Raw genomic sequence first — 19,828 nt, 5'->3', positions numbered from 1 at the left:
ACGGTAAAAATCTATTATTATTGTTGTTGTTATCCCTATAACTGAATATTTTCTATAGTGGATCCTAAAATCTAAAGTCACTTCTGGGATCCACACTACCTCTTTGCACATTCTTAACAAGACTTCCTCAGATACATCATTTAAACTCTTTGACAAGCTGATCAAACACCATTTTCTCACTTTAAAAATTAACATTGCAAAATATCACCTTGAGAAAATTTCCAAATCTAGAATCACTACCTTCAAAACCCTTTTCTACTGATCTCCTTCATCCATACTGACCACGGGCTACTCAACTCCTGCTGGACTGAGCACCACCAGCTACATGGGCCTCGCTCACACCCGGGGCCCCACAGCTTCACTTCCCAGAAGACTGTCTCCTCTTCCTCACTGCCTTCTTGCCCTAATTATTCTGCCTGCCAGCTGTCATCCTTTCCTCTTCACAACTGGCTGATTCAATACTCCTTCATCTTTCAACACCACTCCCAGAAATACCTGCTCTGATAACCGTTTCTGCTGCTGCTGCTGCTGCTAAGTCGCTTCAGTCGTGTCCAACTCTGTGCGACCCCATGGACTGCAGCCCACCAGGCTCCTCTGTCCCTGGGATTCTCCAGGCAAGAGTACTGGAATGGGGTGCCATTGCCTTCTCCGGTTAACCGTCTCTAGTTTGAGGTTTATACCTAAGTGGACACACTTAGATCCTACTCAGCATTCCTTCTTTACTTTAACCTTCCTAACACAATACTGGTTTTGTCCTCTTCGTGTTGTTTTTCTCTGTTTGCTGCACCTTGTTATTTCAGGATGAAGATCTTTGAGACAGAGCAGGAGGGAGAGATCTCAGCTGGTAAGGTGATATAGTGGGCTTCCCTGGTGGCTCAGAGGTTAAAGCGTCTGCCTGGAATGCAGGGATCTAGTACACTAGATCCCCTCACTGGTCTGGATTACTGGCATGGGGAGATCTGGTTTCAAATTTTGACTCTGCAGGTTACAGGGTGCACAGTCTTTGACAGTTTTACTTTTCTGAGACCCAGTTTTGTAATATTACTATGAAGATTGCAACATCACTTTATAACATTATTATGGGGATTAATTTTTATTAAAGGTCTAGGACAGTTCTTGGCACATTGTAGGTACTCAAAAAGAGGGAAATTTTATATATGGAGTTATAGATAAACACTCTTCTGTATAGAATACTGGAGGTGTTTTCAATGAAACTTCAGAATCCTTTAGGTATATTATTTCACTTCCCTTGCTAATCTTTACATTATTGTTTGGACATTTATATATCTGATATGTACATATGCATGTGTGTATACATATATATAGTAGTGAAAACCGTGCAGTCATGTCCAACTCTTTGCAACCCCATGGACTGTAGCCCACCAGGTTTCTCTGTCAATGGAGTTCTTCAGGCAAGAACACTGGAGTGGGTAGCCATTCCTTTCTCCAAGGGATCTTCCCAACCTAGGGATCAAACCCAAGTCTCCCACATTACAGGCAGATTCTTTACAGTCTAAGCCACCAGCAAAGTCCATATAACATATATATGTATATCATATATATAATTATTCTATGTGTAATTATTTATAGAATGATATATACATTCACATATCCTTTATATGGCCTTTCTCTCTCCCTACACACCCCCCCTCTCTATATATATATGAAGTATAGTATTATACTTGTATTTCTGTAACCAAAGAAAATATATATTGTAGGGAGAAGTGTAGTGAAGTACAAGAAGCTCCAAACCTGGGTGAAAGGGATTTGAATTCTGACAATCTATGGCATCTGTTAGTGGATGACCTCATATACGTTACTTAAGACTTATCAACCTCGCTTTCTCTTTCGAAAAATAAAGAAAATATACTCTGTCAGAATGAGTTATTTCTAGGACTTAAGATAACAGTCTATGAGCAATGTATAGTGTGCATGTGTATGTGCGTGTGTGTATGTGTGTGTGTGTGTATATGTGTGTGTGTGTGTATGTGTGTGTGTAGTATGTTTTCCTAGAAGCAATAGTTTGAGTATTTATCAATCCAGTGTTTGTGATGGTTTCAGAGAACTAACACAATAATGGGAACTAACCCTATATATTTGTACTTTTATCCCCTTTAGGATGTCATTCACCTCTATATACAACACTGTACTCTGACAAAGCCTACTGTATAATGAATACTTGATTCATTTTCGCAGGAGAAAGCACAGTGGGAACAGAGGAAAGGAGAGAAGAGAGGAAGAAGACAGCAGGGCTGAAGCAGGGATGATGTCATGAGATTGCTTCAACACTCATCACAGGGCAGACACGTGGCTATGTCTAATGACTCTTTTCCCATCAAAATTCGACTGCTAAATTTTCACAGAAACGTTCCTTTTTAATGCCTTTCATGCTTGGCATCAGGACTCCCTATCATCTCTCCTGAATGCCAAATATACCTCCACATGCTTTTCATTGTTCTTCTCAAAAGATGCGCCACCATTTATAGCATCACCTTTTGCATCTGGGTCATCTGTTTTCCGGTTACACCAAGCTCTTGCTAAATCTGTAAATGAGCTCAGAGCATCCCTTCTTTTGGAGGATTCTTCATTTTTCTCCCTCTACTCTACTTCATGCTGGGATTGTGTGTGCCCTGTCCACATGTTATTTTTTCTTTCCAAGTAAGCTGAACCAGAGACTAGTGGAGCAATTTAACAAGAAGTAAAGCCATTTTTGATCTATTGGAAATCTTTGACTATAAGTGATATTAACAATATTCTTATGAGTAAAATGAGATCTGCTGGCCAGGTAACATACTGGGCCTATTCTATACTGTCATGGGCTGAATGATTTCCCTGTGAATTTTGCAGGTTAAAGTCTTAACCCTTAACCTCTAGTACTGCATAAGAGAATAGTATTTGGAGACAGAGCCTTTAAAACAAGGTAATAAATGTAAAAGGACTTCCCCAGGGGCTTAGCAGTAACAAATTCACCTGCAAATGCAGGAGGTGTAGGAGCCACGGGTTCGATCCCTGGGTCAGTAAAGGGTTGGACTCAACTTAGTGATTTAACAACAAAAACAATTAATGTAAAACAAATTAATAAGGGTAAGTCCTAACTCAATATGACTCATATCTTTAAGGGAAAGAAATATTAGGACCCAGAATTGCACAGAAGAAAGATCATGGAGAGAGAGAGGGAGATGGTGTTCCCTGGTAGCTCAGACAGTAAAAGAATCTGCCTGCAAGGCAGGAGACCATGGTCCAATCCTTGGGTCAGGAAGATCCCCCTGGAGAAGGGAATGGCAACCCACTTCAGTATGCTTGCCTGGAGAATTCCATGGACAGAGGAGCCTAGTGGGCTACAGTCCATGGGGTTGCAAAGAATTGGACACAGTTGAGCAACTTAACACTTGCTTTGACTTGATGACCACCTAAAGCCAAGAAGGGTCCTAGAAGAAATGAGCTTTGTTGACACAGCTTTGAATTCTAGCCTCGGGGACTATTCGAAAATATATTTCTGTTTTTTAAGTCCTAGAAAATTAGCATTTATATATACTTCATTCCATTTGTTGTCCTAGGAAGAACAAATAACTATCCCTTTCCCCTTTTTATAGAAGGTGAAAGTAAGACCCAGAAATAACATTTGAGGGAGAAAATCAAGCCACTTTTACTCACATTTAATCAATGTGATTAAATACAACCTAAAAAGGCAAATATAATCTGAGGCAATGTCTTTGTAGCCTGATACTCATATATTAAATACATTTCCAGTTACCTGTGTCATTCAGTAAACTAAGTTTAATTGTATCTTTTGTGTCAAGCATCGTGATCTGTGTTGAGGATGCAGAGAAACAAAGCATGGTTCCTCCTCCAAAAGCTCTTGGCCTTTTAGAGATAAGGCACACAAAATAGATTCCTTTAATGCGTTGTAATGGACACCCATCTAATTGTCAGAACTCTAGACACAGACATGATTGACTCTGTTGAGGATCAAGAAAGCCCATTTAGAGGAAATTATGACTCATCTGAGCCTTGAAGCATGAGGTTGTCAGAATAATGGCCAATAATAGCACCTCAGATGAAAACAATGTTGCATGTTATTATTTAGTTACCAGCTGGGCAGATAAGCAGATGACCAGAAATAGGAACTGAGGCAAGCCTTAGCCTTAAGGTTTTCATCAGGACTAGCTGTGCTCAGAAATTGCTCCCCTGAGCACAGCCTGGCTACCCCCAGCTCAGCTACCTGCAAATTGTGGAAAACCCATCAATCCTGATGATAGACTGACTAACTAAACAACTGCCTTATATCTGTCCATTTATTTTTAATCTGGGCTGATAATACTACCAACCTCTTCCCTGCAGAGTATATATGAAGATAAATGAGGTAATTTATGCCATAAGGTTCCAAATTCCTTAGAGAAAAATGTTCAAATAAATTTACAGTCATATTATATATTCCTTAATAAATATTTTATTGGATGTGCATAGAATATCTGTGATCGCTTAAGATTTAGGGGGAAGATCTTAAATCTTCCCCCTAAAGAAAAGACCCATAAGCCTTAAACTGCCAAAATCCAGAAGATAATTTAAGCAATGTGATAAGTAAGTTGACCTATTTCTCATTTTAAAGGCAGAAATAAAATTGCTATTCATATGTAGGAAAAGGTTTCCTTCTATGCTAAGTATGAGTAATATTAACAGAAAGCTTTCTCTTTCTTGAGAAATACTTCTAAGCTGAGCTAATTGTGCGTGAAAGAAACTCAGACAAATACAAAAGCACAACCATGAACAACAATCATAGTAGCAGGTCCTTGAACAAATCTAATCAATCCCTTTATGCTGCTCCTGAGATGCTGGGCACATTGTGGAAAAAGCAAGGGTTTTGAAGTCATGATGACCAGTGTTTCCCTCCATTTTCTTCCAATTATAAGCGAGTGGGTGGCACAGTTGGTAAAGAATCTGCCTGCCAATGCAAGAGATGCAAGAGACACGGGTTTGATCCCTGTGTTGGGAAGATCTCCTGGAACCAGAAATGGCAACCCACTCCAGTATTCTTGCCTGGGAAATCCCATGGACAGAGGAGCCTGGCGGGCTACAGTCCATGGGGTCGCAAAGAGCCAAGACACAACTGAGCACACGTGTATGGCTTTGGACAAGTGACTTAAACTCTTTATACCTCGATGTGCTCATCAATAAAAATGGAGATATTAATAAGCAGTGTGGAGATTTGTTGCATGCATGCATGATCAGTCACTTCAGTCATGTCTGACTCTTTGCAACCCCGTGGACTGTAGCCTGCCAGGCTTCTCTCTCCATGGGATTTTCCCAGCAAGAATACTGAAGTGGGTTGAAGATTTGTTGCAAGTACCCAATAAGGTAACTTTAAAAACATCTAGTACGCTCATCAAGGTATTATAGGTGGTCACCAGCCATGATATATTGTTCTTTCCACAAAATGTGTGGTTTCTAACAGGCATGGTGTTAGACTAAACTTTAGGACTTAAATGACAACTTATTAAAAGATGACTACTATTATCTTGGACTTCCCTGGTGGCTCAGATGGTAAAGCATCTGTCTACAATGTGGGAGACCCGGGTTCGAAACTATTATCTTATTTAATACTCAGTAGTCTCCTACAGTAGAGATGCTAGCACTATCAGTATTCTATAGGTCGGGAAACTGGACTTTAGAGAGATTAATGCACTTACCAAATTCAAAACGTCCATACATGGCAGACACGGGACCACATGCCAAAATCAGTATGGGAAGACTGTGCTCTTAAGTCATCACAAGGCGCTGTCTATAGAAGAAGCAACTGGTGTGTGTGTGTGTGATTAACTCAATGTAAGCAAAGATTTAGTCTTGTTTCTATTGAATAATAATATTGATTATATCTCAGATTTCTACAGCATATTTATATTTTATCAGGGTGTGTGTGTGTATGTGCATAAAAGACAACCTTGCAAAGCAGGGTTAAAGAAATCTTCTTCCTCATCTTTTAGGGGATAAAAGAAATTCTTAGAGAATGTAAGTAACTCTATTATACGTATGTGTGTGTGCATGTAAATACACACACACACGAACTAAAAAGGTGCCATTTTGCTTTTGAACAATTAACTACTCAACTCTCTACTGGGCTTCCCTGGTGGATCAGGTGGTAAAGAATCTTCCGGCAATGCAGGAGACATGGGTTCGATCCCTGGGTTAGGAAGATCTCCAGGAGAAGGAGTAATTCTCTGGTATTCTTGCCTGGATAATTCCACAGGCAGAAGAGCTTGGAGGGCTACAGTCCGTGGGGTCACAGAGAGTCAGAGATGACTCAGCATACATGCACAACAAAGAAACTGTTGTATATCACCCACTAGCACTGCACGCAGGAGGTTATCGCTGGACTGTGGACAGAAAGCCCTGGCCAGTAGCTTCATCTGAGTGTCTTGCAGACTTAGGAAAATCATTTAAATATGCTCAGTGTCACCTTGTTAGCTAAACATGGATATAAAACTTTTATTTAAGTTTCTTACTTCACAGGGTGAAGATTACTTTGCTCTATCACCAGCAGGGATGACTCCTCAGGACTCCCTCCAATTCTGAGAACTAATTTAGTCCTCTCTCTAATCCCAATGCCTCGCATTTAGAATTTCCTCCCCTATCTATCATTTAGGACTGATTACTCAGTTAGACCATTTTCACGGGTTGGTTTTCATTTCTCCCCAGCTACTCTGCCTCGGCTTATTCTTCTCAAGGTCATGTTCGACAGCCTGAGGACACTTGCCATTCCCTTCTCAGCTCAGTCCAGAGGAAAATATATGACAGCAAACTCAGATGTCTGGGCTGCTTCTGGTTTGAGAGAATGATCTGGACATGCTATAAAAGAGATGAGAGAAGGGAAAGATGGGGAAAGAGCAAAGTTCTAAAGTGAATGATAGAAACCAAGGAAAATGCGGGTGCAGGTTGGCTGTACACTCCCCTGGGGAGAAGGTAGAGCAGAATTTTCAGGAGGCAGATGTGCTTTCAAAATCTCATGTGACCCAGACATTTCCCATTCAAGCAGCCCAAAGATCTTGAACAGACTTTGTGAGAATTCTTGAAATGTCGCTGCCTCCTGTCTTCCTCTCCTCGTGTCTGTAATAACTGGAAAAAATTATGGTGGTGGTAGGAAGGGAAGGTGATTTGTTTAAAGGGAAATCTACTCTTCTCCCCTGAAAAAGTTTCCCAGGTCTTAAAACTGTAATTATTACCAAGACCTAAATTCAATGTCCTAGAAATTCTTACCTTTTGTATTTGAGTGGGCAGAATATAGGCAGACTCTATTTAAAATCAGATAACCCACTAACCATGTATGGATGTGAGAGTTGGACTATAAAGAAAGCTGAGTGCTGAAGAATTGATGCTTTTGAACTATGGTGTTGGAGAAGGCTCTTGAGAGTCCATTGGACTGCAAGGAAATCCAACCAGTCCATCCTAAAGGAGATCAGTCCTGAATATTCATTGAAAGGACTGATGTTGAAGCTGGAACTCCAATACTTTGGCCACCTGATGTGAAGAGCTGACTCATTTGAAAAGACCCTGATGTTTGGGAAGATTGAAGGCTGGAAGAGAGGGGGATGACAGAGGATGAGATGGTTGGATGGTATCACCACTCAATGCACATGAGTTTGAGTGAACTCCGGGAGTTGGTGATGGACAGTATTATATAGTATGGACTGGCATGCTGCAGTCCATGGGGTAACAGAGAGTCAGACACGACTGAGCGGCTGAACTGAACTGAACCCACAAGTCACTGCATTCCCTGAGAGGAAACATCTCAAGGGGCAAGGCAGGGTTTTCCATGTCCTGTCTCCTCATAAACCACTCTTGGGCTAGAATGTTGAGAACTGTCCCAAGTACTGGGTTGTGATGACAGGCAAAAGGGGTGGTTGAGGGAACAACTGCAGACCTGCTGCTTCTAAGCTCATTCCCAACCCATTCTGGGCCAACACAATTACATTCACTTGCTCTCTGGGGTGACTGTACCTTGGCTCCCACTTTCTCCAGGATGCCAAATGCACTAGATGTGTATGAATGACGTATCTTGTGCATTTTAACTTTTTTTCATAATATATTCAGGTTTTATATTTTTGTGTATTTTAATCTAAGGTCCTCAATCCTGCACTCTGTTCTCAGGCACGTGGGCAATTTCAGGGATAAGCCGGAAGCAGCTCCGGGTTTGCTCAACAGGAATGCTTTTTGTTGCTGAATCACCAGAGAGAACTATTTGGAGTGTAGAGCCTATTGAACTACCTCCTTTTTGCCAATTAGAGCTGACTTTTTTGCCATAGTGTCCTGCTGAAACCCCTCCATCTTCAGCGTTTCATGAGAGACTAGGTTCTAACTGGGTTGCCCCATGGCTTGGTCTCCTTCCTACTGAAAGATTGGAAATTGGTCTGAAGAGGAAAACGTGGTGCAGAGAAGTTAGGAGAGGCTGGGCCAGGTAAAAGGTGCAGAGAGGGGAAGCCAAGATTAGGCAAAGGTCATCTGTATGTGTGATAAAGGATTCCTGTTGCAGAGCTATAATCCCAGGGCACAGGATTTGTTTTATACACCAGATCCATCTTTCACCTAACTGGGCTAGGCTGACCATGCACAACAGGGTGTATGTGTTTATCAAAAAATGTAAGTTGGTAAGGAAATGTTTTAAAAACGACGCCTTCGTACCCATCTTGAGCTGCCCAGGGATGGAAATATGAAGCAAGGACAAGATCCTTAACCTGTAACAGTTCTAGGCTTGTCTTCCTTGGCTTCCAGAGAGACCATCAGCAATGGCTTCTTTGCGGTTCCCAAAGCAGGGTCCTGCCCTGCTGCAGCAGTGATTAGTATCATGGTAGCTAAAGGAGAAAGGGGAGGGGGATTTCATTTACACGCTATGAGATCACTGCAGACCTACCTCGTCGTGTTGTCATGGAACAGAACACACTGGGTGATGTGTGTCTGATCCTTCTCTCCTGCAACTGCTGCCCCCTCTAGTTATTATAAGTGTCTGGGCTTTGTAGGACCTCACAAGTAGCTGATTTGGGGATTGCTAGGTGGCCTAATTTGTGTAAATATGTGTTGGTCTTCTCCATGTTCTTTTGGGGTTTTATTGTTTACAAACTTCTTTTTATATTGAGAAAAACAGCCAAAGTATCTTTGAAAACATGTTCTGCACCAAACAAAAGAATCTGACACATAAGCTTGGGGGCCCCTCTTCTTGAAGTGGGGGGGGTCTTGAACCACACCTTCTTTTGTGTTCCCTTCCTCTATTTCCTATTTCAAACAACATCTTCTGTCCTGAAAGCTAGATTCCTACCACCTCTTTCCACCTGTGTGCCCCGCAAAATAGACCATACACCTATATGTTTAATTTGTGGGGTATCTATGATTAAACAATTTGTGCAAAAATCCTGGCAAAGCTAATAACTCTCCATCCCTTGTTCACAATCTCAAGTCATGCCCATTCGTTGATGTAATTCATGCTAAACAGACTGCTATATTTGGATGGATTAAGACCTACTTTAATTTCTAATTCAAGGATAAAGAGGAGCAATCAGAGTCCTTCCATGTAGAAGGTGGGGCAGGGAGACCACGAAAGGAAAGATGAATATATAGCAAAGTCACTCAGAAACTTGTTATCCCAAAGCACTCATCCCACACGCTAGCAAAGTAATGATCAAAATTCTCCAAGCCAGGCTTCAACATTATGTGAACCATGAAATTTCAGATGTTCAAGCTGGATTTAGAAAAGGCAGAGGAACCAGAGATCAAATTGCCAACATCCATTGGATCATAGAAAAAGCAAAAGACCTTCCAAAAAATCTACTTCTGCTTTATTAACTATGCCAAAGCCTTTGACTCTGTGGATCACAACAAACTGGAAAATTCTTAGAGATGGGAATACCAGACCACCTGACCTGCCTCCTTAGAAATCTGTATGCAGGTCAAGAAGCAACAGGTAGAACTGGACGTGTAACAACAGACTGGTTCCAAATCAGGAAAGGAGTACATCAAGGCTGTATAAGGCCACCCTGCTTATTTAACTTATATGCAGAGTGCATCATGAGAAATGCTGGACTGAATGAAGCATAAGCTGGAATCAAGATTGCTGGAAGAAATATCAATAACCTCAGATATGCAGATGACACCACCCTATGGCAGAAAGCAAAGAAGAACTAAAGAGCCTCTTGATGAAAGTGAAAGAAGAGAGTAAAAAAGTTGGATTAAAACTCAACATTCAGAAAACTGAGATCATGGCACCTGGTCCCAAAACTTAATGGCAAATAGACAGGAAAACAGTGGAAACAGTGACAGACTTTATTTTGGGGGGCTCCAAAATTACTGCAGATGGTAACTGCAGCCATGAAATTAAAAAATACTTGCTCCTTGGAAGAAAAGTTATGACCAGCTTAGACAGCATATTTAAAAGCAGAGACATTACTTTGCCAACAAAGGCCCATCCAATCAAAGCTATGGTTTCCTCAGTAGTCAAGTATGGATGTGAGGGTTGGACTATAAAGAAAGCTGAGCGCTGAAGAATTAATGCTTTTGAACTGTGGTGTTGGAGAAGACTCTTGAGAGTCCATTGGACAGCAAGGAGATCCAGCCAGTCTATCCTTAAGAAAATCAGTCCTGAATATTCATTGGAAAGACTGATGCTGAAGCTGAAACTCTAATGCTTTGGCCACCTGATGCGTAGAACTGACTCATTTGAAAAGACTCTGATTCTGGGAGAGACTGAAGGCTGGAGGAGAAGGGGATGACAGAGGATGAGATGGTTGGATGGCATCACCAACTCGATGGACATGAGTTTGAGTATACTTCAGGAGTTGGTGATGGACAGGGAGGCCTGGTGTGCTGCAGTCCATGGGGTCGCAAGGGTCAGACAGGACTGAGAGACTGAACTGAACTGAAAGAAGCTTATGTCAAAGTAGACACAAAATTGTTTAATAGGAGACAGATGAATGTAACTCCATATATACTGCTAGAAACCAAAGCTTTGCATGAAATCTTGAATTTATGGGGAGGAAGGGGGTTAGAAAAGCAAGTACCCATCTGTTCTTTCCCTCATCCCTTCTTCTCATTCATGAATTTCAGGAGATACAACCCCTTAGGCTTCAGTGGCCCCATGTGGGCAGTATTTATTTGATGGCTGATTTTGCTGTGCCAGTTACTTCCTTTCCCATTTACTATCATTTTGTAAAACACACTCTGATCCTTTTCCCTTCCCTTTCTTTTTCTTGGCAATATACAACAAATAAAAACATATTGGTAGTGAAAAAAAAAATGAGGTCTGAATTTCAAACAAAGCTAAGGAAACAGTAATGAATGTAGGTTTAATGTAGTTGTGGTTCAAATTTGATGAGAATAAGCAAGGAAATTGATGTATCTGTAAAACCACTTCTTTTGTTCAGTATGATTTTGTGGCAGTCAACTCAACATGTTTTATAAGTTCTTCTAAGATGTACATTTTTATTTTTTAATGCTTTTGAAATTGGGATGCATTTTAAAGTGGGCCACTTGAGTTACTTTAATTGGCATCTTTTTTTAATGGCACAAAATATCAGTGCATCTTAAAACTAGCAGTATATTAGAGTTAATGAATTATGCTAATAAATGTATGGTGAATAAGCATTTAAACTGCACAGAAAGAGAAACTCTTACAATTCATTTTAAGGTTTCCAAGTTTCAGTCAGTAGTTCTCAAACTTTGATATACATCAGAATCATTTGGAGAGCTCATTATAACACAAATTACTACCTCTTCCCACCAATTTTGGATTCAGTACCTTTACATTTAACGCTGATACTGCTAATCTGAGAGCAACTGCCATAGGTCATTTGAAAAAAAAATTAATTTTTTAACCTCAGTGTTTAGTACCATTAATTTAAAAAAATTCAGTTAGACTTTTATGATGTCACACCTAGAAAATTAGCATTGTCTTCTACATTTTCTCATTACTTCCATTCTCTTCTCATTCAGAACCATCTTTCCTATAAAAAATAGTATTATCTGATAGTACTTATCTTCTCAAAGTATACACACACACATACGCCTTCATTTACAATTGAAGACTGTTTAGAGTCAGACCATAATCTTCCTGAGGTAAGGCTATTCCTTCAATGGTTTGATCCTAGATTTAGCCCAAGAAACTTCTGTCCACTAGTTCCCCCATATATCAGCTTCTTCCCAACCTTTGCACTGATTTTTTGTTGCTCATCTAGAACATAAAACTCTACGTTAGTCCAACAGACAGCCTTACAGACTCAGCACTAAGACCATCTCCTTCAATTTTCCCATGACTGCACTGAAAGAAACATTTACTTCTTTTTTTTTTTTTTTTAGGACATTTACTTCCTAATATGAGGTCCATTAACATTATTGTATAGTGTGCATTACATAATCATTATGTGAGTTTGCTTATTTCTTCCCTCATTTGGACAATATCATTTCATGCTAAGATTATGTTTTATTTTATTTCATTATTTTATTGAATGTTTAACAGAATCCTTGGCACATAGATGGGACTCAATAAATGCTGTTATATGGAATCATATTGAAGTGAAGCTATATATCCTATTAAATTAGTGCTTTGGGGCTAACATGTATGCAAGTGGTCATTGTACACATATGGTTCTATTTAATTTAACCACAGTTTACTAAACATTATGTGGAAATTATTATCTGAGACACTGAAAAGAATAGAGGTGGAAAAATACACAAGATCAATTAAGCAGTGCATGTATTTATTGAACACCTATAACATGTTGAGTACATCTGAGAACCTTTCAGAGTAAAAGGCTAATGATATTCTACCAAGGGGCAATGTTTGGAAGAAGCCTGTAAAACATTCTATTGAGTTAGAGCCTCAGTATTGCTTCTTGTAGTATTCCACTGAGGCTTAAACAAAGAGCTATCCAAAAAGAATTAAATCATACTCACTGGGGCCAGAGGAAAGATGGTCCCCTCCAGACATGAAAGGAGGCAAGTGCATTTCAGAAATAAATGACTTTACATAGACACACAGGCCTCTTGAGGATGGAGCAGGCACTTCAGCTGGAAAGCTCTCAGACTAAATCAGATAGCAAAAGGTCACAACTGACAAAAAGGGAATCTCTTCTAATTTTTTTTTTTTTTTACATATCTCAACCTTAAGAAGAAACTACTTCAAGCCTCTTAATGACTAACTCAGTTTCAAGTGTAAATTGAAAAACACTAGGCCAAGATATTGCTATGGTTCAGAAATTTGGTAAACACATACTTGGCTTCAATACCGGCTTGGTTAATTAAATAAAGTATTTTGTTTTAAAACTGCACAGGAAAAAGGAAAAAATAAAGCTTAAGGCACATTATCTGCTGCTCCTAACATCTATCAAGATTCCTAGATGAATTTTACATGGCAGCGGCTCTCAAGTAGCAACAAAAAAGGGGAATCTATGGAAATGAAAAATTCTAGACACAGCTTTTCTAATTTATGTTGACCTAATTCACCTTCTAGGAATCACTGTGTGTCTACTCTCTACTGTACAAAAGCTTATCAACTAATAAAATTTGGGAGTAAGAAAATTCACAGAGCCAAATAATGGAAGTGTACATACGCAAACCTACTTCTTCCAGCTGTCAATTCTCTATATCTGCCGGTCACCTCACCCTAAATTGCCAAGCATCACTCTTCTGCATGTTGTCAACATTTAGTTATTTATTTTAAAACCTGTTTCTTCAATTAGGTACACTAAATGCTTCACTTGAAGAAATGAGTCTTTATTAGGTATCCAGAAGAGACCCTTCTGAGATTATGTCTATGTTATAATTCAGAGGATATCTCAGTCCTTCAATGAATCATTTAAATTATTATTGCAACTTGTACTCTACCCTTGTAAATAAATCTCTACCAACAATAACTTTAAAGTCAAAGGAATATGAAGTGTGACTGTTAAAGATTCAACACAGGAAACATATCAGAGTTAGAAAAAATTAAATTTTTATCTATCCCTCTATCTAAGCCCTTCATTCAAAATTAAATGCAACTATAAATTGTTCCAGGTAAAGTCAATGTTTTACTCCTCACTCTGAGAAATATGAAATAAAAATTAATTCAACTGAAAAATGATCACTTAGATTTGGTTTTCTCTCTTAGAAATGGAATTGCCTTATAATCTTTTGATTGAAAAGGAATATCACTTGAATATTAGACATGATTTCTAGAACCATTTATATTTTCATAAAACTAAGTGTCTTCCATATTACAATATATAAGAATTGACCTAAAAAAACCCCTACATTTCCCTATTTCTATCAAGAATAGAATGCAACTTGACGGGTTTATTTGTGGGTGCTTTAATCTTCCACAGTAGTAAGCCTTTCGTGCATGGAACAGTGAGGACAGAGCGGAAATTAAGAATATGAGTTCTGGTCTCTGATTACTGGGGTACAAATCCAACTCCACCCCACTTCCTGGATGTGTGACATTGGCAGTAAGGTACTTATTCATTCTGTGCCTCAATCTCCCAACCTGTAGTATGGAGATAATTCTAATAGTACTAATCAACAAAGGATAAAAATAATTGATTCCTTTTTAAGATACAATTTTCAAAATATTACATGTGACATAAATCACTTACAGTTAGCCTTAACTTAGGATAAGGGCTTAGTAAATGGTTTCTGGGCTTCCCAGGTGGCTCAGCGGTAAAGAATCCACCTACTAATGCAAGAACCAAGGAGACAAGGGTGTGATCCCTTGGTCAGGGAGATCCCCTGCAGCTGGAAATGGCAACCCATTCCAGCATTCTTGCTTGGATAATTCCACAGACAGAGGAACCAGGTGGGCTACAAAGAGGAACCATGGGGTCACGAAGAGTTGAACATGACTGAGTACGCACACTTGCATGCAGATTGCTTCTATTTTTGTTGAAGTTTGCATTTATCTGGAAGTCTGAGATTCTTGTATGATCCCGTTCTCTACCCCTCAGTAACAATGAAAAGGGTTTTATTCATTCAGCAAATGTGAGAATATATAATGTTCAACAAAAATACAATTTCTGACCTCAGGGAATGTATAGGTTTTATGGGATGACAGACCAGAAGCGACAACTCAGTTTGTAAATTTTCATTTCTCCATTCACCAAAAAAAGAGTTGACCTATATTTATTTTAGCTCTTTTTCTCCCCTAAAGGGCTAGATCTTATAAACTAAGTTAATGTGTAAATAAGGGTTGTAGTTTTGTCCATCACAAATCTGTACCTCCGGGAATAAATGTGAGCATGAGTATGAAAATCTTTTCAAAGATATCCCTTTGGATTAATAGTAGGAATTTATTATCAATAAAGAATTCTGTTTTTTTTAATGATTTTAATTAACAATGATAATTATAATTTAATGAGCTCGACCATTCATAGAGCTTTTTAAAGTTATTCACTTCCATAAAATAATAAATTCCACATAATTTAAATGGAGTTATAAAACAATATGGGCTTCCCAAGAGGTGGTAGTGGTAAAGACCCTATCTAAAGGCAGCAGACATAAAAGACACAAGTTTGATCCCTCGGTTGGGAAGATCCCCTGGAGGATGAAATGGCAACCCACTCCAGGATTCTTGCCTGAGGAATCCCATGGACAGAGGAGCCTGGTGGGCTACAGTCCATGGGGTCACAAGGAGTGAGATACAGAGTAGAGGACAGAGCGGAGTCTTATAAAAACAATATAAAACTACTATGTGGGTGGTGATATTAGGGTCTATCAGTTCAGTCGCTCAGTCATGTCCAACTCTGCGACCCCATGAACACAGGCTTCCCTGTCAATCACCAACTCCCGGAGTTTACACAAACTCATGTCCATTGTGTCAGTGATGCCATCCAACCATCTCATTCTCTGTCATCCCCTTCTCCTCCTGCCCTCAATCTTTCCCAGCATCAAGGTCTTTTCCAATGAGTCAGTTGTTCGCATCAGGTGGCCAAAGTATTGGAATTTTAGCCTCAGCATCAGTCCTTCCAATGAACACCCAGGACTGATCTCCTTTAGAATGGACTGGTTGGATCTCCTTGCAGTCCAAGGGACTCTCAAGAATCTCCAACACCACTGTTCAAAAGCATCAATTCTTCTGCACTCAGCTTTCTTTATAGTCCAACTCTCACATCCATACATGACTACTGGAAAAACCATAGCCTACACTAGACAGACCTTTGTTGACAAAGTGATGTCTCTGCTTTTTAATATGCTGTCTAGGTTGGTCATAACTTTCCTTCCAAAGAGTAAGCATCTTTTAATTACATGGCTGAAATCACCATCTGCAGTGATTTTGGAGCCCCCCAAAATAAAGTCAGCCACTGTTTCCCCATCTATTTGCCATGATGTAATGGGATCGGATGCCATGATCTTAGTTTTCCTGACTATTGAGCTTTAAGCCAACTTTTTCACTTTCTTCTTTAACTTTCATCAGGAGGCTCTTCAGTTCTTCACTTTCTGCCATAAGGGTGGTGTCATCTGCATATCTGAGGTTACTGATATTTCTTCCAGCAATCTTGATTCCAGCTTGTGCTTCCTCCAGCCCAGCATTTCTCATGATGTACTCTGCATATAAGTTAAATAAGTAGGGTGACAATATGCAGCCTTGACGTACTCCTTTTCCTATTTGGAACCAGTCTGTTGTTCCATGTCCAGTTCTAACTGTTGCTTCCTGACCTGCATACAGGTTTCTTAACAGGCAGGTCAGGAGGTCGGATATTCCCATCTACTTCAGAATTTTCCACCATTTATTGTGATCCACATAGTCAAAGGCTTTGGCATAATCAATGGCTTTGGCATAGTCAATAAAGCAGGAATAGATGTCTTTCTGAAACTCTCTTCCTGTTTTGATGATCCAGTGGATGTTGGCAATTTGATCTCTGGTTCCTCTGCCTTTTCTAAAACCAGCTTGAACATCTGGAATTTCATGGTTCATATACTGTTGAAGCCTAGCTTGGAGAACTTTGAGCATTACTTTGCTAGCATGTGCGATGAGTGCAATTGTGTGATAGTTTGAGCATCCTTTGGTATTGCCTTTCTTTGGGATTGGAATGAAAACTGATCTTTTCCAGTCCTGTGGCCACTGCTGAGTTTTCCAAATTTGCTGGCATATTGAGTGCAGCACTTTCACAGCATCATCTTTTAGGATATGAAATGGCTCAACTGGAATTCCATCAACTCCACTAGCTTTATTCATAGTGATGCTTCCTAAGGCCCACTTGACTTTGCATTCCAGGATGTCTGGCTCTAGGTGAGTGATCATACCATCATGGTTATCTGGGTCATGAAGATCTTTTTTATATAGTTCTTCTGCATATTCTTGCTACCTCTTCCTAATATCTTCTGCTTCTGTTAGGTCCATAAATTAAGCCATTCCAGTCCATTTTAGTTCACTCTTTCCTAAAATGTTGATGTTCCCTCTTGCCATGTCCTTTTTGACATTTCCAATTTGCCTTGAATCATGGACCTAACATTCCAGATTCCTATGCCATATTGTTCTTTACAGCATCGGATTTTACTTCCATCACCAGTCCCATCCACAACTGGGTATTGTTTTTGCTTTGGCTCTGTCTCTTAATTCTTTCTGGAGTTATTTCTCCTCTGATCTCCAGTAGCATATTAGGCACCTACTGACCTGGGGAGTTCATCTTTCAGTGTCCTATCTTTTTGCCTTTTCATACTGTTCTTGTGGTTCTCAAGGTAAGAATAATGAAGTGCTTTGCCATTCCCTTCTCATGGACCACATTTTATCAGAACTCTCCAGAATGACCCATCCATCTTGGGTGACCCTATACATCATGGCTCATAGTTTCATTGAGTTAGACAAGGCTGTGGTCCATGTGATCAGTTTGATTAGTTTCTGTGGTTATAGTTTTCATTCTGTCTACCCTCATGTGAAGAGTTGACTCATTGGAAAAGACTCTGATGCTGGGAGGGATTGGGGGCAGGAGGAGAGGAGGACGACCGAGGATGAGATGGCTGGGTGGCATCACGGACTCGATGGATGTGAGTCTGAGTGAACTCTGGGAGATGGTGATGGACAGGGAGGCCTGGCGTGCTGCAGTTCATGGGGTCGCAAAGAGTCGGACATGACTGAGCGACTGAACTGAACTGAACTGAACCCTCTGATGGATAAGGATAAGAAGTTTATGGATGCTTTCTGATGGGAGAGACTGACTGAGAGGGAAACTGGGTCTTATTTGATGGGCAGGGCCATGGTCAAACCATGAGGCCAAACTATGGTGGAGGTAATGAAGATAATGGCGACCTCCTTCCAAAGGTCCCATGCACTCACTGCTACACTCAGTGCCCCAACCCTGCAGCAGGCCACTGCCAACCCACGCCTCTGCCGCAGACCCCTGGACACTCATGGGCAAGTCTGGCTGGGTCTCTTGTGGGGTCACTGCCCCTTTCTCCTGTGTTCTGGTGCACACAAGGCAACCTCCTCTAGGAGGGCTTATGCCATACCCAGGCCTGCTGCACCCAGAGTCCCTGCCCCTGCAGCAGGCCACTGCTGACCTGTACCTCCACAGGAGACACTCACACACAGTTCTGACTCAGTCCTGGTGGGGTCTCTGGGTCCCAGTGTGGACAAGGTTTGTTTGAGCCCTCCAAGTGTCTCTGGCAGGTATCGGGTGTGATTCGAAATGCGTTTTTGCCCCTCCTACCATCTTGCTGGGGCCTCTCCTTTGTCCTTGGATTCAGGGTATCTTTTTTGGTGGGATCCAACATTCTCCTGTGGATGGTTGTCAGCAGTGAGTTGTAATTTTGGAGTCCTCACAGGAGACGATGGGCGCACGTCCTTCTACTCCACCATCTTCCTCCCACCAGGGTACTGAATGAGATTTTTGCTGTGCCATTAACTTTGAAAGCTTGTACAGTGTTATCCAGAAGAAGGGTGTTGTAAACCACCTCTGTATGCTGTATATCTCAGGCCAACTCTGATGTGCACATTGTAGGTTCTGCCAGCAGGCAATCGGAAACATGAGGTCATTACTGTCCACACAAGGTCTTCGTGTCCCAGCTGCATCCTCTGGGCTGGAGAAGAAAAGCCTGGAGGCCCAGCTGCACCGCCCCAGGACTCCATCAGTGTCTGCCCAGCAGCCTGCGCCATGGCCCCGAGCTACAGCACTGCCTCCTGCACCTCCTTCCAGGATGAGCTAACCAACCTGAAGCAGTGTCACAGGGAGCCCTGATCCCACCCCACTGACCCCAGAGTCCTGAGAGAACGGACTTCTCTGGTTGCTCAGTGGTAAAGAATCTGCCTGCCAAGACAGGAGATGAGGCTTCGATTCCTGGGTTGGGAAGATCCCTTGAAGAAGGAAACAGCCACCCACTCTAATATTCTTGCCTGGAAAATCCAATGGACAGAGGAGCCTGGTGGGCTACAGTTCATGGGGTCACAAGAGTCAGACATGACTTAATGACTAAACCACCACCGCCACTTACATTGTTGGTGTAAATTTGTACAGCCACTATGGAAAACAGTACAAAGTTTCCATTAAGAAAATAAAAGTAGAGCTACCATATGATCCAGTAACCCCACTCCTGTGTATATATCCAAAAAAACAAAAATTCTGATTTGAAAAAATAGATGCACCCCAATAACTATAGCAGCATTATTTATAACAGCCAAAACAGGGACATAACCTGAATGGATAAAGAAGATGTGGTATGTATGTATGTTTGTATGTATATAATGGAAAATATATATATAATGAAATACTATATAGCCATAAAAAAGAATGTGTGGACCTAGAGATCATCATATTAACTGAAGTAAATCAAAGACAAATGCCAGATATTAGTTACATGAAGAATCTAAACAAAATGATACAAA

This window comes from Budorcas taxicolor, chromosome 25, assembly GCF_023091745.1.
Source record: "Budorcas taxicolor isolate Tak-1 chromosome 25, Takin1.1, whole genome shotgun sequence".
Lineage (NCBI taxonomy): Eukaryota > Metazoa > Chordata > Mammalia > Artiodactyla > Bovidae > Budorcas > Budorcas taxicolor.
Note: the sequence above shows the minus strand (reverse complement) of the source record.